This window comes from Ranitomeya variabilis, chromosome 2 (genome assembly GCF_051348905.1).
Source record: "Ranitomeya variabilis isolate aRanVar5 chromosome 2, aRanVar5.hap1, whole genome shotgun sequence".
Taxonomy (NCBI): domain Eukaryota; kingdom Metazoa; phylum Chordata; class Amphibia; order Anura; family Dendrobatidae; genus Ranitomeya; species Ranitomeya variabilis.
The window spans coordinates 1,032,915,744-1,032,928,716 of NC_135233.1; positions in this window are offsets into that span (position 1 = coordinate 1,032,915,744).

The window sequence follows — 12,973 nt, forward strand, 5'->3', positions numbered from 1 at the left end:
CCTATCCCCTATATAATCTGAGTCCTGATTCAAACACATCGTCATAGCTAGGTTATGCTGCATGGCTTGGAGGAGAGATGTTTAAGTGCTTATTGTGAGAAAGAGTTTGGAGGAGTTATCTGAGACTGTTGCCTGGGTTTGTAAGTGTGATAATTCTCTTCCCTCTTCTTATTTTGTTTTGTCCTTATTCTAAACTCCCCGGAGAATTCCTCTGTTATATGTGAGGGAATATTTGTATGCCTGGTATTTTCATTTACCCCTTGTTCGTGTTGCCTTGGTCGTTGGGTTGGTGTACTGCGGTGCACGGCAGCTCCCCTCTTCCTTGGGTGGTAGAAGGGAACAGACGGAGGGCTGATTCCAGAGATAAAGCAAGGATGATGGCCCTGGCATTTTCACCTTCAGATGTATCCCGGGAAATAGGGCAAGCTAGGCATCCAATAGTGCTAGGGACAGGGAAGGAGCCCCTGGTCCCAGGTTACCCGACAGCTGAGTCATGACAGATTCCTTATTTTTCATGTGAATAAGGTCACGTGAACCTCTTGACATAACTTAGTGACTTAGGGGGTCTCAAGTGGCTTCTCCTTTCAGTTGTGTGAAAGCCCCTTGACAATTAAGAAATGCAAAGATTACTCCCATGATCTAATTAGAAGTCTGCTCAGGAAAACTTTCAGTCCTCCCATCTCCTGAGGGCCGGTTAGTGGATGTTGGTGCACCCACTGACTCTGGTTTAGTAGGACATAGCAGATAGAACAAGATGCAGAGGATTGTCAGTGATCAAATGCATCAAGAAAATATTCTAAATACTGATCTGCTTAAACTAAATGTATTGTGAATGCTGTAATGAGTAACATTTTTTGATATAAACATCACAGGGTTAAATAATTGAATCCTGTAGATTTATAAGGCTCTGAAACAGATGAACTAATTCATAAAATTGATTTACTTTAAATTTTTTATGATTTTATTGAATTTTCAAGGTAAACTTCATGGGGAAAGTAATATCTGGGAAAGGACAAAATTTAAATAGGGAAAAAAAGGAAAAATTGGGGGGAGAACTCAATTTACATTATAGGGATGATACACAGAAAATAATTGCATAAGATATACAAGCAATATTATTAACCATACATAAGAGTTACCATACTATTTTAGTCCTAAGAACATATGAGAATTCAGATAAATAAATAAGAGAGATGAAAAGAGAGATGAAAAGTTATCATATTTCCCAACAATTCAATTTTTTCATATGTTTATTGTAGATATTATTAACCATAGCAAATCTAGATTTAAAGGGAACCTGTCACCCCCCTCAGACGTTTGTAACTAAAAGAGCCACCTTGTGCAGCTAAAATGCTGCATTCTGACAAGGTGGCTCTTTTAGTTATGATGCCTGCACACGCTGAAATAATCACTTATAAAATGCGTCCCCTCATACCCTGAAATCACATGGGAAGCGGGTCTTTCCATTCTATTCAGGCGCAGCACAGCCGTCACTCCGGACCTGTGCGCCCTGGGCTCCACCTCCTCTTGCTTCATTATCATCCCCGGCGCCTGCACATTAAGTTTTTTTGGGGGGAGTGCGCAGTTGCGCTGTCCTTTGTACTTACAGCGCAGGCGCCGGGGACGATAATGAAGCAAGAGGAGGTGGCGCCCGGGGCGCACAAGCCTGGAATGATGGCTGTGCTGTGTCTGATTAGAAAGGAAAGACCCGCCTCCCTGGTGATTTCAGGGTAAGAGGGGGCCCATTTTATAAGTGATTATTTCAGCCTGTGCAGGCATCATAACTAAAAGAGCCACCTTGTCAGAATGCAGCATTTGTGCTGCATAAGGTGGCTCTTTTAGTTACAAACGCCTGAGGGGGTGACAGGTTCCCTTTAAGAGATTTATGGATAGTAATTTTGTCTAAAATATCAGAAAATATAGGTGGATTTATTTTTTTTTACAAAAATATGCTATCATATTTTTAACTACAAGAAAGATGTGAATTACAATATGTCTAAAAGAGGGTTCTATTTTATCTAAATACAATGACAGGAGAGTAGTGTTGAGCATTCCGATTCCGCAAGTATCGGGTATCAGCCGATATTTGCTATATCGGAATTCCGATACCGAGTTCCGATATTTTTGTGATATTGGAAATCGGAATCGGAAGTTCCCAGTGTATGGTTCCCAGGGTCTGGAGGAGAGGAGACTCTCCTTCAGGCCCTGGGATCCATATTCATGTAAAAAATAAAGAATAAAAATAAAAAATATGGATATACTCACCCCTCCGGCGGACCCTGGACCTTAGCGGTGTAACCTCCGTTCCTAAGAATGCAGTGAGTGTAGGACCTGCGATGACGTCGAGGCTTGTGATTGGTCACGTGAGCGGTCACATGAGCGGTCACGCGACCAATCACAAGCCACGACGTCATCGAAGGTCCTTCACTCTGCATTCTTAGGAACGGAGGCTGCCGGTTACATTGCTAAGGTCCAGGGTCCGCCGGAGGGGTGAGTATATCCATATTTTTAATTTTTATTCTTTATTTTTTACATGAATATGGATCCCAGGGTCTGAAGGAGAGTTTCCTCTTCTTCAGACCCTGGGAACCATCCAGGATACCTTCCGATATTTGTGTCCCATTGACTTGTATTGGTATCGGGTATCGGTATCGGCGAGATCCGATATTTTGCCGGTATCGGCAGATCCAATCCGGTACCGATACTTTCGAATATCGGAAGGTATCGCTCAACACTACAGGAGAGCCATTTGAGAAGTGATTAGAAGAGTATTTTTGGTTAGGTTAATGATTAAGGAAGTGGTTTGTTTCCAACTCCAAAAAATATGGAGAAAGTTGCCAGAGTGGCCACAATTTCTCCAGCATATCCATATATTGAGACGTCAAGCACTGTCACCATTGATCATTCTAGTGCAATACGCACTCAATATATGGATATGCACATATTTCACAGTTTAAACCCTTTTTTTATGCTTAAAGCCAGCACACTGGGTATGGCTTTTTTAATGTAGTTTGGCACTATACCATCTGAATAGTAGGTACTGTATATTTATTTTAGTGAAGTATGTATTTAGCGGGTCACATATTTTAGATGTATCAAATAAGTATGTATTAATTGTCCCGATAGTGGATTTAGGCACTACATCACTTTAATACCAGCCATGTAAATAAACACACTTAGTTTATTGATAGGCATCCCTGGCACTTTCTCTCAGCACTTGGCACTTTTCCTGGGCGTAGTCAATATGCTCCGGTTACTGTTTGTTGTTTGTGTTCACTAAAAAGCCCTCTCTTCATAGTCACTCGGGTTTCCCTAGGCAGAGTCTCTATTTCCATGGCTGTGCACATGCGTCTGCTCCCCGCCCTGCACAGTTCCGCTTGCGTACCAGCATGCGTTCCAATGAGTGCAAGTCCAGAAGTGACCTTCATTCCAGGAAGCGGGTAGCGGTACATGCACCGCACTAGTCGGGCAATGGCTCTGCATCACTCCCGGTCACATGATCTCGTTCATTCATCTCATTGGCGCCTGGTTATGATAAAAACTCCGCACTCACCCACCCCAGGCACGCTCCCAGAAGAAGCTTGTTTGCGAAATGCGCATTGGGGTGAGGTGGAACGCTGTGCTGACTGCAGGTAGATATCATTACAATGTATGGATATATATGCACTAGGATCTTTCTGTATTAGGGGCATGCTTAGGCAGCTAGAGATGCATCGGGCAGTATGAAGCTATATAGTAACTACTTTGCATTTATCATTATTTAATGGTGTATACTATCCAGCTTTCCACCTTATGTTATGGTGCTAGAGCATTTATGCATTTTTTATAATTTTTCCAATAAAAGCATTAATTCACTTTACTCTGGATCTCTTCGTTGTGGCTACCTTTTAGGTGTGACCGCTTTTTTTGCTTAGTATCTAAAGGTATGGGCCATGCACTCAGAAGATATTGACTGTTATGTGCTAGAGCGTTTCCCCTCTCCTGTGGTTCTTGGACTTCATTGGCTCACTCTGCAAAATTCTGTGGTAGATTGTCAGACTCAGGAAGTGGTAAAGCGGAATGCGTGTTGTCAAAGATAATGCTTGGGCACCCAGCTTGCAAGGTTGGATACCCATTTTGTGCCTAAATACCTGTCTGTCTCTGGGAATGTGTTCTTGGAGCAGGGGTACCCCGAACTTCCTTGTCCTTATGACTACACCATCATTCTTGTTCCTGGGGCCAAGCTGCCTAAGAGCAGACTATATAATATCTCTGGTCCAGAGAGGCAGGCTATGAATGACTTTATTGTGGAAAGGTTAGCAAATGGTCATATGAGACCATCCTCATCCCCCATTGCTGTAGGGTTACTCCCCTGCCTAGATTTCCACAAATTCAATCTGATCACGGTGCGAGATCTGTATCTGCTCCCTCTCATCTCGGACCTCTTTAATCAGATTCTAGGAGCAAAATAGTTTTCTAAACTGGATCTTATGGGGCCATATTATCTCATTCATGTTAAAGAGGGAAATGAGCAGAAAACAGCATTCAATACGCCTGAGGGACACTATAAGAACCTTGTTATGCCATTTGGGTTGACAAATTCCCCCGCCATCTTTCTGCACTTTGTAAATTACATCTTTAGTCACTTGGTAGGTAGATTTGTGATAATCTATCTTGATGACATATTAATTTATTCACCTGACCTTGCGTCACATCAGGTACATGTCAGGCAGGTCTTACAGATACTCAGAGACAACAAATTATTTGTCAAACCAGAGAAATGTATGTTATCAGTTGAAAAGATCTTTTATTAGGGTATGTTTTATTGCCCATTTTTTACATGGATGCCGCAAAAGTACAGGTATTGCTGGATTGGGATCGTCCTGAGGATTTTAAGGTGTTACAAAGGTTTTTGGGTTTCACCAACTACTACCGTAAGTTCATGAAAAACTTTTCAGTAGTGGCCAAACCTCTAATGGATATGATCAGAAAGGGGACAGACTTTTCCAAGTGGTCCAGTCCAGCAAGAGAGGCATTTGATACCTTGAAGGAGTGTTTTGCATTTGCACCGATTCTCATACAGCTTGATGTCATTCAGCCTTTTATCGTCGAAGTTGACACGTCTGAGGTGGGGGCTGTATTGTCACATGTTGCATCTCCTGGTAAATGGCATCCATGTGCATATTTTTCTATTAAACAGTCATCTGCGGAGATAAATTATAACATTGGCAATAGTAAACTCTTGGCGAGTGGGCCTTTGAAGAGTGGTGTCATTTTCTGAAGGGAGTAGTTTATCCAGTCATGGTAATCACAGATCATAAGAATCTCGTATATTTAAAGTTTGCGAAATGCGGCATTTAACATGTTACAAGTCATGGGTGGTGCTCAGCTTGACCAATGGATGTTAGAGGCATATGATGGCTGAATAATTAAGCCTTTGTCAGCCGAGAAAGATATTGGCTCAGTGTACGAACCCACATAAAAGGCAAGGACGTGACATATGACGTAAATGCACATCATATGTTATGAATAGGTTAAATAAAGTAGTTCATGCTGCAAGTATACATTTTTTATCTGAAATTAAAGGCAGACATATACAACAGTACAAACCTACAACAACATAGGTTTAGACTAGAGCATAAATGAGTATCTTTTCAAACATAGTTGAACCTAATCGAAGATGGGTCTTTTTCATTTTTACCTTAATTGTGAATTACATACTGCACATGCTTTTAACATTATTTTAAGCATTATTTCAATTAATATTCTAGCTATTGTTGATAGTTCAGGTTTTTAAATCTACTCACTGGATTTATTTAGTATAATATGCACTTCTGTACTTTTTCTCTAATTCTCATGGTATCCAATTTCATTGCTGGTTGCTGTTCCATGCCAATAACCTGAACACAATTAATTAAAAAAGAGGCAACGTGATAAGTGTCAAAGAGTAGAGATCAGAGGAAGGTTAGTTTACCGACAAGGCATTGAGACGGTTATCAGGACACCGGTCTCTGAATATTCATGCAAATATCTATTACTAGATTAGAAAACAAAATAATTACTTATGGTTCCTATGATGTACTATTTCTGTATTATTTCTTTCTATACATTTTTTTTATATGAATTGATGTAATCAGCCAGTTGTATTTAAAATTCATTCTTATATCCAGCACAAACTATAGTACATTAGCTCATGTATTACAACATACCTCTAGTGGTCCAATGATGGAATGTTTCAGGAATTGCACCTCGATATTGTAAAGTTTTACTCAGATCATCAGCTCAAAAAGGCAACCTTGGGACAATTTTCTCTAGCTGATTGCAGAGTAAGCACAGTTTTCAAATTTCAACCTCTATACTAGGAACTTAACTTACAAATGGGCCTCATGGGTTACATTAAGGGGGTTGTCCTGTCTTAACCTCTTTCTGCCATCAGACGTACTATTCCGTCCATGTGACCTGGGCCCTAATTCCCATGAATGACAGAATAGTATGTCTAAGTGATAGGCTGTGATCACGGAGGTGATCGTGGCCGGGTGTCAGCTGATTTTCCCTTTAACTTTAATTCCTGGAACACTGCGATCAAACATGATCACAGTTTTCTGCAGCCGGCACAGGGACTGACAGCCCCTCTGCCTTTGGATCGGAGACCCCGTGACACAACGTGGGGTCCCGATCGCTGCCATGGAGACCCTATGAAAGTCACAGAGAAAAATGCAGAGATGTTTACCTGCTGAAGCCTCCAACCAAATGCACTAGCAGGGTGCGGCGGACACGATTAAGGATGATTGCCATCATTAATCGTGTCCGCCGCACCCTGCTAGTGCATTTGGTTGGAGGCTTCAGCAGGTAAACATCTCTGCATTTTTCTCTGTGACTTTTTTCAATTTTTTGGAGGATCTTTAAGTCCTCTTTTTGTGTTGGTGAGCTTTTATTCTATGTTTAGCATGGAGACCCGATGCCGGCATGATGACATCCGGGTCTCCATACCTGAGAGACTTCCTGTCACGTGCAGTGATGACCAGGAAGTCTCTCAGGTTAGTGCACAGAAGCTGCAGCGCTGACAGCTTCTATAGCATGCAGATCTGCATGCTATAGAAGCGATCAGCCTGCACAAAATGAGTGTCCCATAGTGGGACAAAGTGTAAAACTAAGAAAACATTTTAATTTTCTTTTTAATAATTGTAAAAATATAAAAAAAATATATGAAAATGAATAATAAAAAACTAAATATTTATTCCATCAATAAATAAATATTTGAATTTAAAAAAATCTAAACAATTAAAGTACACATATTTGATATGGCCGCATCCATAACGACCTGACCTATAAAATTGTCCCACTAGTTAACCCCTTTAGTAAACACCATTACAAAAAAAAGCAAGGCAAAAACACAATGCTTTATTATCATACTGCCGAACAAAACGTGGAATAACACGCGATCAAAAAGACAGAAATATATAAACATGGTACCGCTGAAAACGTCATCTTGTCCCGCAAAAAAACAAGCCACCATATAGCTTCATCACCAGAAAAATAAGAAAAGTTATAGCTCTCAGAATAAAGTGATGCAAAAATAATAATTTTTTTTTATATAAAATAGTTTTTATTGTATAAAAGTGCCAAAACTGAAAAAAAATGTAAGTGAGGTATTGCTGTCATTGTACTGACCTGAAGAATAAAACTGCTTTAACAATTTTATCACACATGAAACGGTATAAATGCCCCCCCCCCCAAGAAAATTCATGAATTTCTGGTTTTTGTTCATTCTGCCTGACAAAAGTCAGAATAAAAAGTGATCAAATAATGTCATGTGCCCAAAAATGGTACCAATAAAAATGTCAACTCGTCCCGCAAAAAACAAGACCTCACATGACTCTGTGGGCCAAAATATGGAAAAATTATATCTCTCAAAATGTGTTGATGCAAAAACTTTTTTTGCAATGAAAAGCGTCTTTTAAAGGGCCACTGTCACCCCCCCCCAGGCGTTATAAACTAAAAGAGCCACCTTGTGCAGCAGTAATGCTGCAGTCTAACAAGGTGGCTCTTTTAGTTTTTGATTAAGTTATTACCGCAATAAAACGTTTTAAAAATTGGCCAAACGTACCAGCGATTGTACCGGGAGGCGGTCCGAAGCGTCCTCTATGAATCTTCAAACTGCCGTCACTCTTCTCTTCAGGGCCGATGGTACCCGCCCCCTTCGCGTTGTTGCTTCAAATCCGGCGCCTGCGCTGTGCGTGCCTGCCTGGGGCCTGCGCAGTCTTCTTTGGCCGTCATCACTCACACGCAGGGTGCCTGACTGCGTCTGTGCGGGCAGTGCGGCCGCCCTGTTACTGAATCCCCGCCCCGCACTGTGTTATTCATTATGCACACTGCGGGGCTGGCATTCCTGGGCATGCGCACTGCACTGCGCTGTTCAGGCCCTCCCCCAGCTCGGACGTTCTCCCTTGTCTGACGTTCCCCCTGCTCCCCCGCCTTCCGGCATTATTTTCGGCTGCCAGATTCCAAAATCTGGTGAGGATTAGTGTATATGGCGGCAAGCTGCTGTGTGCTTTGTCTCTCTCTATGTGTTTGTATGTTTTAATGCAAATGCATATTTACACCAGCAGCAATGAAAATTAGGTACTTGTGTGGGTGGCCATAAATTACAAAGCACTGATGATCAATACTGTTTTTTGGGTGAGCATTATAGGTTTACATTGCGTTCGGGCAATACGTTTTGCGAATATAGCTAGCGTATTGCACCAGCGCAATGTCTTTAGCGGGATTGCTTTTGCCGATCCCGCTATCGCAGATCCACAATCTGCGCTAGCGAGGAACGGAGCTGGGACGCTGAAAGCAGCATCTGAGGTCCGACTGAAAATAACGGCACATCGCAAGGGCGTGCCTAAAAAATGGCATGCGCTAGCGATGCGATCCAGATCCTAAACACATTGCCGTCAATGGGTGCGCTAACGGACCCGTTGCATGGCGTAACTTGCGACAATCACGCCATGCAGCGTACTCCTTTAGCGTTAACCCATTAACGCTTAGTGAACCTATTCGTAACGCACTGAACATCACTAAAGGAGGAGGGGTCTGCATTATACCACATCAAAGAACAATAAACGTTGAGGGGTGACCATTATTACACCGTACTGCAGATCAATGCACGGTCAGGGGTCTGCATTATTATACCGCACTGATCATCAATAAACGGTGATGGGGGATCATTATTATTCCGCACTATAGATCTATAAACGGTCATGGTGGAGCATTGAGTGGAGCACTTAAATACGTGGCACTGAAATACGTGGCACGTGGCAATGAAATACGTGTCACTGAAATACGTGGCACGTGGCAATGAAATACGTGGTACGTGGCACTGAAATACGTGGCAATGAAATACGTGGTACGTGGCACTGAAATACGTGGCACTGAAATACGTTGCACATGGCACTGAAATACGTGGTACGTGGCACTGAAATACGTGGCACAGAAATACGTGGCACAGAAATACGTGGCTCTGAAATACGTGGCACGTGGCACTGAAATACGTGGCACTGAAATACGTGACACGTGGCACTGAAATACGTAACACGTGGCACTGAAATACGTGGCACTGAAATACGTGGCACTGAAATACGTGACACGTGGCACTGAAATACGTGGCACTGAAATACGTGACACGTGGCACTGAAATACGTGACACGTGGCACTGAAATACGTTGCACTGAAATACGTGGCCCGGCGTCTCTATTTACGGCACTACAGGTGCGGGTGAACTTTCCCACGCTGTAGTGCCGTAAAGCGAGAGTACCGGGGTCAATGACCGCAGGTAAACTCTCGCGCATGTACAGTAAGACACCGACAGGTGCCGGAGCACCTGTCAGTGTGTTGCTGCAGCCGTGGAGAGCAGACACATCTCCGGATGTGTCTGTTCTCCATGGCAGATCGACGTGGGACCCTCGTTGGATTTCTGCGGACAGGGCCAGGGAGTATTAATTTTTTTTTTTTAATTTCTGTTGCAGGTCGAGGGTCTTCAAATGGATTAAGCGTAAAATAAAGTACTTGTCAAAAAGTGTGTGTTTTTATTTCATTAAAATATTTTTTCCAGTATTTCAGTGCCACGTATTTCAGTGCCACGTATTTCAGTGCCACGTGTCACGTATTTCAATGCCACGTGCCACGTATTTCAGTGCCACATATTTCAGTGCCACGTATTTCAGTGCCACGTGCCACGTATTTCAGTGCCACGTATTTCAGTGCCACGTGTCACGTATTTCAGTGCCACGTATTTCAGTGCCACGTGTCACGTATTTCAGTGCCACGTGCCACGTATTTCAGTGCAACGTATTTCAGTGCCACGTATTTCAGTGCCACGTGTCACGTATTTCAGTGCCACGTGCCACGTATTTCAGTGCCACGTATTTCAGTGCCACGTATTTCAGTGCCACGTATTTCAGTGCCACGTATTTCAGTGCCACGTGCCACGTATTTCAGTGCCACGTATTTCAGTGCCACGTGTCACATATTTCAGCTCCGTTCCTCGCTAGCGCAGATTGTGGATCTGCGATAGCGGGATCGGCAAAAGCAATCCCGCTAAAGACATTGCGCTGGTGCAATACGCTAGCTATATTCGCAAAACGTATTGCCCGAACGCAATGTAAACCTATAATGCTCACCCAAAAAACAGTATTGATCATCAGTGCTTTGTAATTTATGGCCACCCACACAAGTACCTAATTTTCATTGCTGCTGGTGTAAATATGCATTTGCATTAAAACATACAAACACATAGAGAGAGACAAAGCACACAGCAGCTTGCCGCCATATACACTAATCCTCACCAGATTTTGGAATCTGGCAGCCGAAAATAATGCCGGAAGGCGGGGGAGCAGGGGGAACGTCAGACAAGGGAGAACGTCCGAGCTGGGGGAGGGCCTGAACAGCGCAGTGCAGTGCGCATGCCCAGGAATGCCAGCCCCGCAGTGTGCATAATGAATAACACAGTGCGGGGCGGGGATTCAGTAACAGGGCGGCCGCACTGCCCGCACAGACGCAGTCAGGCACCCTGCGTGTGAGTGATGACGGCCAAAGAAGACTGCGCAGGCCCCAGGCAGGCACGCACAGCGCAGGCGCCGGATTTGAAGCAACAACGCGAAGGGGGCGGGTACCATCGGCCCTGAAGAGAAGAGTGACGGCAGTTTGAAGATTCATAGAGGACGCTTCGGACCGCCTCCCGGTACAATCGCTGGTACGTTTGGCCAATTTTTAAAACGTTTTATTGCGGTAATAACTTAATCAAAAACTAAAAGAGCCACCTTGTTAGACTGCAGCATTACTTTTAGTTTATAACGCCTGGGGGGGGGTGACAGTGGCCCTTTAAAATGTGACAACTGCCAAACATAAAAACCCGCTATAAATTGTAAATCAAACCCCCTTTATCACCCCCTTAGTAAGGGAAAAATAATAAAATAAAAAAAGTTTTTATTTCCATTTTCCCATTAGGGTTAGGTTTGGGACTAAAGTTAGGATTATGGTTACGGTTGGGATTAGGGTTAGGGTTGGGATTAGGGTTATGGGTGTGTTAAGGTTAAGTTTGTGGTTAGGGTTATGGTTAGGGTTGGGGATAGGGGTGTGTTGGGGTTAGGGTTGTGCAACACCTGCCTGGGCCGTGGAGTACTCGGAACCAGGTCGGATAGTTCTTAAAGGGGTGGTAACGGCAGCAGTGACCCTGTCCAGGGCCCTGGGCACGCAATGAAATAGAGATGGGATGATGGAAATAAAGTTTGTAGGGAATAAGGGGGAATTGTTCCTGATGCCACCTGTGGTACTCAGCCAGGGATGACCGACGCTGCTTAAAGGGACCACTGGGGCTGTTGGTGTTGCAGCAGAGTTGGTATAGCTCCCCACAGGTAGAGCTTAGCCCCAGGGCAGTTAAAGGTGATTTGTAAAGTTCTGATGGTGGTAGTGGTGCAAGGCGAGTGATCCAGGAAAGAATTGAGAGGACACAGCAGGGTGCAGTTTCCACACTTTTACTCACTGTTCAGATGTTGTTCCCCAGCTGGGGTGCTGTGTCCTCCAGGTCAGTGGTCCAGGAAACTCCCCAATACCTTGGGGCACCTGTGCAGAACCCCTTTTTATATGCCTTTCCTGGCTGTCTCACTGTGCTGGCTGTCTCCTCTCCTGTCCTGCGCTTCACATCCAATGTCCCAAGCCGGTAGTCACAGGTCCTGCCGGGTGACATCTTCACTGTCCCCTTGACCCTCTATGTCCACCTTTTCAGTGAAGTAGGTGCAAGCTTGGCTGTCGCACTTACAGACACGACAGCCTCCGGGTTCCTAGTTGAGACCTGTAGTTCTTCCACTAGATCAGGGGCCGGTTCCCCTTTCTGTGATCTGGTCCTTCCACCTGACGCTGGTCAGCCTAGATGTGGGCCTCACGGGTGGTTTCTGCACTTCCCGTGCCCATAGGACCCACCTTTCTTCCGGGGAGCTTCTTTACCTTCTTTCTCTCTTTCCTGCTGGGACAAGCTCCCAACAGCTCCAGTCCCCAGCTTCAGCTCTCTCTCACATGTCTGCTCTGCTTCACTTCCTCCCACAGACTGCTCACTTACTATCTCTCTCCTCCCCTCTTGTCCACTTTCTCCACCCACACCTTCTACCTAATCCCTCCCTGGCTTGGAGAGGTGCAGTGGTGGGTGTAAGAGTTAGGGTTATGTGCAATGTCCTCTCCTTACCAGAGAGTTGGGGCACCACACCTCAGGCTGAGATGAAGTACCTCAGTGGCGACTGGACCCTCAGGGGTGCCACAGTTGGAGATTGAATTTGGGGGTTTCCACTGTTAGGGTTGGGATTAGGGTTAGGGGTGGGATTAGGGTTAGGGTTGGAGTTAGAATTGGGGGTTTCCACTGTTTAGGCACATCAGTGGCTCTCCAAATGCAACATGACGTCCAATCTTAATTCCAGCCAATTTTCCATTGAAAAAGTCAAACAGGGATCCTTCCCTTATG